General features: G+C 41.9%; 1 pseudogene across 1 annotated transcript; it reads left to right on the plus strand.

Moving 5' to 3' along the window:
• Positions 1–233: 233 nt before the first annotated feature.
• Positions 234–737, plus strand: LOC116154016 (large ribosomal subunit protein eL21-like; annotated as a pseudogene). The gene has a single exon (XR_004137837.1). The product of XR_004137837.1 is annotated as a large ribosomal subunit protein eL21-like (transcript).
• Positions 738–12,189: the final 11,452 nt, after the last annotated feature.

Here is a 12,189-nt window from a genome sequence, read left to right on the forward strand (position 1 = left end):
GTTGCATCATTTGCAAATATTTCCTCCCATTCTATAGGTTGTCTTTTTGTTTTGTTGATGATTTCCTCAGCTGTAGACACTGAATTTTGAACAATTTAGTCCCAGGTAGTCTCTCACTCCTTATCTCATTAGACTTCGTGTCCCAGTTTGCCTCTTGATCAGGCTTGCTCAAGGTATTACAGGATTCTTTTGGGGGGTGGGGCTGGAACTGCCATCTTCCAGTAATTTGATAAATGACCAACACAAAGGGAAAGAGGAGAGACACCCACTGTATGTTCTCTAAGGCTTTTAGAAAACATGGAATTGTTCTTCAGCCACATCCGTGTGAATCTACAACAAAGGTGATGTTGTAGACATTGTGTTCAAAAAGGAATTCCCCACAAATGTTCCCATAGCAAAACTGAGAGACTTTAGTGTCACCCAGCCTACTGTTGGCATTGCGGTAAACAAACAAGTTAAAGGTAAGATTCTTGCCAAGAGAACTAATGTACGTACTGAGACTATTCAGCCCTCTAAGAGCCAAGATGGCTTCCTGAAACGTGTGAAGGAAAACGATCAGAAAAAGAAGGAAGCCAAGAGAAAAGTACTTGGGTTCAACTGAAGCACCAGCCTGCTCCCCCCAGGGAAGCACACTTTGTGAGAATTAGTGGAAAGGAGCCTGGGCTGCTAGAACCCACTCCCTATGAAGTCATGGCATAATAGGTATTTAAAAAAAAAAAAAAAAAGACTTCTGGACTGTGAAAAAATATATATTAAGGGCTCCGGTGGCAGCCCTCAGGTTTGGAGTTCATGGAGGAACGTTAGCCCTGGGAAGAAGTCAGAGGAACAAGGCAAAACTCCAGCCCTGTAGGAACAGCAATACCAACCATGGCACTCAGAGGACTGAGGCCTGGAGATGGGCATAAGGTTAAAGCAAGGGCAGTTGTTTATAGTTCATGGAAAGGCTTTTAAAAAACAAATCAATGCCTCAGTTTCTCTATCTGTAAATTGGAGATAATAACAGTACCTACCTTGATGTGTTGTGAAGAGAGGGAAATGAGTTACTACATGTGACCCCTTTAGCACAATGCCTGGCATACAGTAAGCACTATTGCAAGCATTTTGCTATTATTATTCGACCCTTTCTGTAGAAAAGAAAGTATGTGCATTTCATTCTAAATCTGGCTTCTGGCTCCAGACCAGAAAACTCCTTCAGTACAATGGCCTTTGTTACCATCCACAGGCTGTTTATTGTCCCCACGCTATCTTGGATCCTTTCCATGTACTCAGAGCAAAGGGACCTACAGACCACCGGGGAAATAAACATTCCTGTCCCTCCACCCTGTGCATCAGAAATATTATTCTACCTATAAGTATTTATTCATCTGGGAATTTCTTCCCTGAAGTAACCCAGATTAGAGGGGTAATTTGAAAACACATTATTTCAAACATAAATATATATATATATTACATCTAGAATACGAAAATACAGTCTTTTCAAATATATATTGTATATTAGTTATAAACATATTAATATGGTATAGATGATACTATTACTGTGAAGAGCATCATTGTTGAGATGTCACTGGGAGAAGCATTCTGTGTGCTTTATCTCATCTTATTGCCCTTTATCCTGATAATTTGATAAAATAGGTTGCCTTCCACTTTTTTACAGCTAAGGAAACTGAGGCTCAAAACTGAATTTGGATGCTTTGTTCCAGGTAACACAGGTGGTACTAGGTAAGATATATAGCCTCTGATTTGCCCAATACCCTATTCTAATGGGAAGTTCCCAGCGCACCTGCCTTGTTGCCCAGAAAGCCATTTTTGGTACTACATGACTCTGCTGCTCCCCCTTGTTACTGACTAGCGTGGATGCCCCCACCCAAAGACAGCCAAGTGTGTACCAAGATTAGTTCAAGGACACATACAGCTGACTCAAAAGGGTCAGATGAGGACAGTTAGAGACGTTCTCTCTCATTTGAAATAAGAAACACAGAGTCTGCCATTTGAGAGAAGAAATAAGAGGCAGAAAGATGTATCAAGAGATAGTGTAAGGACCATGCCAAGTTAAAGCCATTTGGAGGCCAAACTTCTGAAAAGCATAAACTGTAAGAAGGCAGAGGAAGTTGGAAGGTTAAAGAGGAGGCTGAAGCTGACGTGTAGAGAGTAGTCGAGACAGGTCACCCTGAGACGCGGGCAGGGCCTGGGGGGCTCCTGTTGCTGACATCCTGAGGTCACTCTGAATCTAGGTCTGCCTTGTAGCTCTATTTACAGCTCTGCTCTTAGATTTCAAAAGCCTTCTGCCTAGATCCCACTTTTCTTGAAGTAGCTTGATTGAGACTTTCTTCATTACATCCCAATGGGTCTCCCTGGAACAGAAGCAGGACAGTGTTGTGAAGCTTATCTGTCTGACCTCTGCACACTAACCACTGCACTGCCCTTCCTCCACAGACCAAGGGTATTGCCAGGTGCAGACATGGGCCCTGAAAAAAGATCAGAAACCATAGCTGCAGCAGTACTAATTCAGATTTTCTGTTTATACCCAACCCTAGAGTGGATTTTCCACATGAAAAGTTAAAGAGTAAATTGGAAATAGCAAAAACTAGAAAGAGTGCATTTTGTCAGTAAAAACAGCCCCAAAACGTTTGCTTATTGCTAACTGCAGGGGAAAGCCATAAAGCAGTAAGTACAGCATGTTTCTATTTTTGCAGACATGAGTGTATATGAAAATAGATAGAAGACCAGAAGGAAAGGCATTCATTTATTCATCAAATGTTTCATGAGTATGTTCTCAGGATACAATGGTAGGCAAAAGGTGACACAGTCCCTACCCTCAGGGAGCTTTCAGTCTAGTGAGGGAGACCAGCACACACACTGCAATCGTTCTAAGTGCTATGAGGGAGATGCCCTTGGTGGAGAAGCTTTATCAGGGGCAATGTGACCTGGTCAGAGAGATCAGTGAGGGCTTCTCTGCTGACTGAGCTGTGATGGATAAGCATGCAATACCTGCATGAAGAGCTGCCCAGGCAGAGGCTACAGCATGGGCACAGCCCAGGGAGGAGGGACCACAGCAAGTATAAGGAACTGGAAGTAGGCCATGTGGTTGGAGTAAAAATAGTTGGCAGAGAATGGTGTGGAATGGGGCTGGAGAGGTAGGTAGGGCCAGATCATACAGGATCTTATAGGCCACGTTAAGGAGTTTTGTCTTTATCTCAGAGGAACTCGGGGAGAAGTGGGGGTGGTGTATGTAACATATGATCAGATTTCACTTTGAAAATATCTGTCTCTGTATTACTAGGGGCCAGCATAGATGAGCAGGAAGAAAAGGGGTCTAGTGAGGAATCTCTTACAGTAATGCACATGGCATAAGATGGCAACATGGACTGGGAAAGAAGACTGGGGACAGAAACAAGCTGATGCATTTGAGGCATATATGAAAGTTAAAATTAATAGGATTTGGTGATGGATTGGATATGGAGTGTAAAGAAAAGGAAATTTTCAAGAATGGCTTAGCTTTCTAGTATGAATAGCTAGATAAATGGAGTTGTCAACACTAATATGGGAAACACTGGGAAAGGAACAGGCTTAGGGGAGAAGAGTATGAGTTTATTCTTGGTCATGCTGAGTCTGAAGAATCTGAGACATTGGAGATGCACTATCAGGTGAGATATTTGATACACTGTCTAGAGTTCAAAGGAGAAGTTTGGGTTGGAGGTATAAACTGATGTACAAAAAAATTGACTGTGGTTATTTCTGGATGATAAGCTTCTGTGTGTCTTTTGTTTTAGTCTTTGTGCTGTTCAGTTTTTCCCAAGTTTTCAGCAATAAACAATATTTTTTTTTCTAAGTAGAGTCTAAAAAAAGAATAAAATGTTCTCTGTGCAAGTAGCAGTGGGGAGCATTCTACTTCTTGGAGCTGGAATTCATGACCTCAGCAGCAGTGTCCCTAGAATGGGGTTTAGTGCTAATATCTCTTTGGCAATGCCATGTTTCTTTCACAGGCATTTACGCAGATGTAGGCATCTTCCAAATTGTAACTTGGTGTCCTGAGAAGACCTGTGCGACAGGAGGAGGCCCGCTGTGTAGATGGATGGTCAAGTTTGGGATCCAGGTGTCTCCCTGACAATTGAGGTATTTTAAAGGGCCCAAAAAACAGCAATATTTCCCCCCTTATCCTGGAGATGAACCAGTTGTGAAGTAAAACAAAAGAGTTAGGAGATGAGGACCAAATACATGAGGACTAGCTCTGTTGGGGAGTCAGACTGTATAATCAGCAGGTTATCCACCCAGTCATGGCAACACTAAACCAAGGCCGGCCCCCACCTTCACCTTACCCCAGAATTGCAAAGTAGGAAACCAAAGGAAGAGGAGAGGAAGAAGCTGTGCCACACACCCTGTTTCTACTTCCTCACTCACCATTTTCTCTGAGGCAGGATGACGAGGGATGAAAGGATGCAGGGAAGGTGGGAGAGTAAGGCTAATGCAAGGTGACATCAGACGTAGGAGGCACATTCATACTCACCAACACCACCGATGAGTTAATGTATTCAGCTTCAGGTTCTAAATCAAAATAGTTATGTTCCACCACATACAAGACAGTTATGTTTCCCATGTACTCTTGGGTAGACTCTGAGTCCCTGGTGACTGGCAACAAGTCAACACTAGCTGATTTTTAGCAGAAGTTGAATTTGTTAGCACAACATTGGGTGTATAATTCTGGTTTGGATTCTGGTTTTAAAAAGAAAAACAACACCCATATTCAGAGCAGCATTATTCGTAATAGTCAAAAGGTGGAAGCAACCTAAAGATCCATTGACAGATGGATGAATAAATAAAATGTGATATTGACATAGAATGGAACATTATTCTGCCTTAAAAATGAAGGAAATCTTGTCATATGTTACAACATGGATGAACTTTGAGGAGATTATGCTAAGTGAAATAAGCCAGTTACAAAAAGACGAATGCTGCATGATTCCACGTACATAAAGTACCTAAAGCAGTCAAACTCATAGAGACAGACAGTAGAACAATGGTTGCCAGGGCCTGGGAAAAGGGACTTGGGGAGTTAGTGTTTCCTGGGTTTTAGTTTTTAATTTTGCAAGAAGAGAAGAAGAGTTCTGGAGATTAGTTGCACAACAATGTGAATAGACTTAAAATTTTTGAACTCTACATTTTAAAATTGTCGATTAACATGGTTAAAAAACAGCAGCAGCAACAATAAAAACAGCTAAAGAAAGGAGGGGTTTTTTCCCCCTAGCTTTAACATATTGGGAATATTGGGCACAGGGCATTCCAGAGTTCCAAAAGTATTAACATCCAATGTCACATGTTTCAAAACTATCCTTAGATGAAATGGTATTGAATATAGACTTGGGTTTAAAATATAAAATTAATCAAAGTTGAGTCTTGGGATATTTAAAATAATCTGACATTTTCTTTTTTTTTTTTAAATGGAGGTACTGGGGATTGGACCCAGGATCTTACGGATGCTAAGCACGCATTCTACCCTGAGCTATACATCCCCTAGACATTTTCAATTTATGTGCGAATTCACTTAGCACAAAAGTGATATTAAAGCTTTTATTACATTGCCTAAAAATTAGCTATAAAGGACATTTTAAGGAAAATCTGGACATGAACTATATTCAGTGATATTATATCAAGGTTAAATTTTTGCATGTGATTATGGCATTGTGATTATGTAGGAGAATGTCTTTGTTCTCAGGAGATACATGCCCTTTGAGGGGTAGAGAATCACCTACTTTCAAATGGTTCAGCAAAAGAAAATGTTTTATATACAGAGAAAGATAAAGCAAAGGGTATGTACAAGCTCATTACACTATACTTTTATATTGTAAATTTAAAATGTTTGGAGGAATGTATAGGGAGCACAAAATCTGCAGCTTGGATGGAGAACAAGGCTTGAAAGGTGCAGCAAAGAACAGGCTCAGAGTCACTCTGAAAGATCACCACTTTCCTCGTGCCCAAGTTAAGATGCTGTAGCTTGCTCCACAGACACTTGGCACAGGCCGGTGGATGCCACTGACAGAGCTTCCCCATGGACTCAGTCTTACAACAACCTCCCAAATGAGTAAATAAATCCGGCAGAGATGGTCGCCTCCGTGTGTACCATTAGATTAAAGAGTGAACCTGATCAGCTGGGGATAAGATAAAATCATAGCGTGGGGTCAGGAGTTGGGGAACAGGGACTTCCAATCAATCTCATTTTGAAACAGATAGGTGGCTTTCTCACCCTTAAGATACTTCATCCAAGACCAAAAAAAAAAAAAGTGATCCAGTCTGTTCGACATTTCGAGCTACAGATTTCCAATATACTTTTAGATGAGAGATGAAAAACAAGGAACACATTGGGTTAATGAAGTCTACTTTTTCCATATCTCCATTTCAAGGGAAGTTTTCCAGTTTATCTGTGGGAGTATCATTTACATTATCCAGAGATTCCTGAATTAACCTAAATTCTTTTAAACCAGATATGATTCAGTAGCTCTGATCTTTTATGATTCTTAAAAAATATGTAGGAACTTTTCAACACATACTGAAGGCATTCAGGAAGGACTATTAGATAATCCCCAGTTTGCTGCTCAGAATTGTGGCTGTAATAAATGAGAAGATAAAATATTATTAAAAGGTGCTGTGTATAACCAATAGTCTATCCACAACACAGTTAATCATCATACTAATCCTTCCAGAAACATTATGGCAGGAGATCCTGAGGAAGCTAGCACTCAACAGTAGAAGTCCCTGCTCACTTCTCCAACTCACATCGCCACTGTGCAAATTGCTTCCTTCAGTATGGTGTGTGGAAAGGTAATGGTGACTATTACTAACTGATTCAAACTGGGGACTGGAAAACTTAGTCGTCACTTTCTCATAGGGACAACTGGGATTTGAGTTCTTATACCTGGAGAAAGGGTCCTAGTGTGAAGAGACCCAGGAGATTGGTAGCCCCATTCTAAGAGTCTAAGGGCTTTGCTTGAGCAAGAAAACAGAAGACCACTGGAAAGGGCCAAACTCTAGAGTCAGAAAGACCTGAATTTTAATTCTAGTTACTGTATTTCCCACACTGTGATCTTGACAATTTGCTTGACTTTGCAGATCCTCGGGTTCATCATCTATAAAATGGGTTACCCATCTCATCACATTGCTGTGGTTATCAAATGAGGGATCATTATGTAAAGTCCTTGACATCGAACCTGACGTACCATAGTGCTAAATAAGTAACAACTATCATTAAATAGCAAAGAAGAGCAGAGACATAAATTCCCCCCAGACATGAGAACGATTTTGGCCACTGCCTGCCTGACTGACATGTAAATCATGTCTAACCCTCTCAAAATAGTCCGCCTTAACGGAAAGTCATTTCTTTGTCTGAAATCGACAAGTACACCCTTCTTGCTAGGCTGCCCCCTTTCCTGAGGGCTCCGTCCTGGGTCATCAACGGGCCCAAAATGACACTGATGATGGGGAGTTGAAACAGGCTCTTTTTCAAAATTTAAGTTTCACCAATGTTTACTGAAGGCCGAGCATGGGCCAGCCATGGTACTGAACACCAGGGGATGCAGAGGGGACTACATATTCCCCAGCCTTGCCTCAAGGAGCTCCCAGACCAAGGAGGCCAACATGAGAACAGAAAATCTCTGAATAGCATGTGGAACATGCAGGTTACTATGAGGAAATAAGATACTCTAAATTATATGAAGCCTTTTAGATCCAATCTTTATATATCTTCAACATTTTATTCTGTTTCTTAGTTCATCAGTTCTTTTCCTTAACATTTAAACACTCAGCAAACATTCAAATGAGAAAACAAAATCCACCACTCTATTTGCTTCAAAAGTTTTCATCTTTGTCTCAATTGTACTAAATTTGTGAATTCTATGGTTCCTGTCCCTGGCATCAGAGGAGAAGTACCCAATATGGTCTGGAGAAGGCTTAGCCAGAAAGGATCTTTCTGTCACACTCTCTGTGAGGGTCACACTGGGGATGAGGGCTTTCATATGAATTTTGTGGGGACACAATTCAGTCCATAGCATTCCACCCTGAGGCCCCCAAATCCTTGTTCTTATTGCATGGAAAAACACATTCATTCCATCCCAACAGCCCCAAAAGTGTAAACTCATTCCAGCATCAGTTCTATAGTCCAAAGTCCAAACTCTCATCTAAATATCTGAATCAGATACAGGTGAGACCAGAGGTATGATTCGTCCTGAGGCAAAACTCCTCTCCAGCTGTGAACCTGTAAAACCAAAGTTATGTGCTTCCAAATAACAGTGGTGGGGCAGGCCTTTCCATTCCAAAAGGGAGAAATAGGAAAGAAAGAAGGGATGATAGATTCCAAGTAAGTATAAAACCCACCAAGGCAAATTCCATTAGATCTTAAGGCTTGAGAATAATCCTCTTTGGCTCGATGCCCAGTTTTCCAGACCCACTGGAGCAGCAGTATCACCTCTGCAGCTCGGCCAGGCCAGGGTCATGCTCCCAGGCCTCCAGTCATTTTACCGGAGAGGATTTAATATAGAGCATATTTAACTAGGTAAAAAAGAACTGTTAGCTAAGTAACTAAAACGGAAAAAAGAGAACACTAAGCTATCACAGAGGTAGCAGCAGCAGGAAGCAGTTCATAGGCTGGGGGAACCAAGGGAAGAGGTTGGGATTATTAAAATTTAGGAGTTTGGAGGAGAGTCCCAGTGGATTGAGACTCAGACTTCTGAGGAAGGCAGCAGTGCTTGTGTCTCTGCAGGGATGCCCTGAGGTTGGCTTTGCAGGTTGGTAAAACCTCAAACTGGACTGAACTGCATGTTATCTGCTAGGGCTGCCATAACAAAGCACCACAGCCTGGGTGACTTAGACAACCGAAATCTATCATCTCACAGTTCCGGAGGCTAGAAGCCAAAATCAAGGTGTTGGCAGGGTGGGTTCCTTCTGAGAGCTGTGAAGGAAGGGATCTGGTCAAGGCCTCTGTCCTTGCTTGTAGATGGCTGTCTTCTCCCTGTGTCCCTTCACATTGTTTTCCCTTTTATGCATATCTCAGTGTCTAATTTTCCTCTTCTTATAAGGACATCAGTCATATTGGATTAGGGCCCACCCTAATGACCTCATGTTAACTTGCTTGCCTCTGTAAAGACCCTATCTCCAAACAGAGTCACATTCTGAGGTACTGGGAGGTAGGACCACAGCGTATGAGTTCTAGGAGAACACAATTCAACCCGTAACAAACTGCTTCTGGAGTGAACTACCTCTGCCGGGGTGGACTAGCTGCGCTGCTGGATGCTGATGGCTGGGACAGGAAGCCAACAGAAATAAACCAGAAGCAAAGAGGAAAGAGTACGTCTCTTCTTCCACATCTAGCCCTGCAATCTTCCTCCAATGTCCATTATTGACAGAGCCTAAAAGGAAGCAGCTGGCCAAGGAAGAATGTGGTTTGCAGAGTCCCAGCCCCTGCATCACAAAGCAGGATATAAAAGAGTGTGTTTGAAGCTGAGAGACAGGAGTTTAATAATTGACACAGTGCTGAATAACTGTTACTTATGAATCACTAGCATCAGAACTTTTATTTTCATATTTCACACATTTTATAATATAATAAGGGCAAGTTACAGTGAAATATCTAATTGAACAAAAATACTGGCTATGCTGCTAAAGATGTACTGACGGCCAGTAGGCTAGAACATCACCGCGTTTTGGCTCATGCTCATTTGTCCACTGATACGCAGCAGTGTGTGGGCGGCCTTCAGAATTGAACTATAGAAGGCCAATGTGTAATATGTATGGTGTGAGAAAACAGAAAAATAGGAAGTCAATTTGTCAGCAGTGTTGTCTCCATTTTATAGCTCAGGAGATGAAAATCAGGAGGTCGTTTGCCCAAGGTCACACAGTGACAGCATGGATTTGAACTGGGGTCTGATTCTCTGTGCCTCCATTTCTTCATCAGCTAGATGAAGAGGACAGTACTCAGCGAACAGAGCTGCTTGAGAACTAAATAAGTTAATGTGTATAATGTGCTAAGACACAGATTGACGTGTAGCAAGAGCTCAACAAATGTTGGCCGAGTCTCGGGTTTTTCTATCAGCCCAGGCTGCCCTATTACATGCATTCATTGTTAAAACTTTACAGCATTTGGAGAATAGAACTGCAAAGAATAGAGATGGGGTTGGGAACAAAATTCTTTAAATTTTTTTTATCAGAATATATTTGCTATCCAATCTTTCTGTGGGCAATCATCCCTTTTGGACTCCCTGGAACTATGGACAAACTTCTATTGAGCACCAGCCACATGGTAATCACTGGAGATCTAACACTGAGACAGAGCTACACCTTCAAGTGTCTCGTCATCTACTTGAGGACTTAGACAAGCAATGATGACCCAGAAAAGGGCTGTGACGGAGGACATAGAGTGTGGGAGTCTGTAACAGGGAAATGATGTGGACCTGAGGAATTCAGGGAAAGCATTCATGGAGGAAGTCACATTTGAGTTGAAATCTGAAAGACAAGTAGGAGATTCGTAAGGATTTCAAACACAGGGGAGAACTTGAGGAAAAACCTAGAGGCAAGAGGGGGCAAGGAGTACTCAAAGAACTGAAGGAGGCTGATTATGGCATGGAAGTCGGGGTGGGCAACAGACAAAGCTGGCAAGACCCCCAGGACCTCTTCCTGAGGGCTGTGAGCCACAGGACCCTGGGCATTAACTGGATGATAGTGTAGGACCCCTGAAGGATTTTAAGCAAGTGAAGGACAGTTAGATGTGCGCTTTAAGATCAGCTCTGGATGCAGCACGGTTTGGAGTGAGGTGAGAGGAGAGGTGGGGAAGTCAGAAAGCTGCTACCTGCCAGCAAGCCAGATGAGAGATAACAGAGGTCTGAGATACAGATATGGTTCTGGGGATGGAGAAAAATGAATGGATTCAAGTAATATTCAAAAGGAGTGAGGGGCAAGAGGAAGAAGAAAAGAGAGAAATAAAGGAAGACATCCAAGTTTCTACTTTGGGCAACTGGATAGATGGTGACATCCTTTACCAGGATAGGGGGCACGGGAGGCAAAGTAGGTTTAAGGAGGAAGATGATGGGTTTAGGTTTAGCGTTAGGATGGAGTTTGACTGTACAAGGATCATCCAGCTGGAGATGACCCATAGGTAACTGGATTCTCTGTAAATTATCATGTCTTTTTTTTCCCCACCTCAACTGGTGAACCCAGTCCTCCCTCTCCAAGCAGCCAAGCTCTCTATGAACCAACCAATAAGTGCCTTGAGTACCACCTGCTATCTAGAGTATTATTAGCCTCTCATTTTAATAACCGATACATTTAAATTTTCCCCCCTCCAAAATTCATCCTTAGTAAGAACAGGATGTGGGTGTACCCAGCAGATAATTATGTATGTACTGTGAACTCTATTTAAAATGAAACCATTGTTAGTCAACTGATAGATTCTTTCAAAATTCAAATTGAATTTTCGCTCTTTATTTTGTTACCACCAACTAGGATAGAGGGTCCCATTTTTTGTAATGTCGTCCTATCTTATTATTCTTCCCAGAACTAAAAGCTAAGAAACGGAACACAAGTTATTTGAATTTTTATTCTTGAAAGGAAAATTCTAAGCTTCACAACATCAAATCAGATTTCTTAATCTGAGAATATGGCTGCTTAAGAATTGGAAAACGTGATGGTTAGAACATTTAAATAAGTGGATATGACTTTAAATTCAGAAATCCCTGTGTCTAAGACTCTTCAACAAATGTTGGCTTGCTTTGGGAGATATTTAAAATATTAAGATATTTAAGTGTAATACTGATTTCCTCTGCAGTGGGTCAAGTAACAGCTGCAGGGGAGGAAGTGGTGAAGTTTTTTCAGGTGGGAGCTGCTTTCCCCAGAAGGAGTGGACAGAACCTCGAGGGTACTACACCTCTGAAGACTGAGAGAATAGGAAAGCCATAGCCCACACAATCCAAAGAAACCATGTATGTTGAGAGGGATACAAAAAAAGCCGCTTCCTCCAGGAAGCCTCCCCCCATTTCATTCAAGCTGGGTTAAATGTACCTCCCATTTGCTCACATAGAACCCTGGGAATTTCTGCCATGGCTCTTGACACCTATTATTGGAAACATCTATTCTAGTGCCCATTCCTTCACTACACCAGTGTGCAGTGTGAGGGCACAAACTGTCTTGGACATTTGCATCTCCCTAGTGTCA

The sequence above is a fragment of the Camelus dromedarius genome, chromosome 2 (genome assembly GCF_036321535.1).
Source record: "Camelus dromedarius isolate mCamDro1 chromosome 2, mCamDro1.pat, whole genome shotgun sequence".
NCBI lineage: Eukaryota > Metazoa > Chordata > Mammalia > Artiodactyla > Camelidae > Camelus > Camelus dromedarius.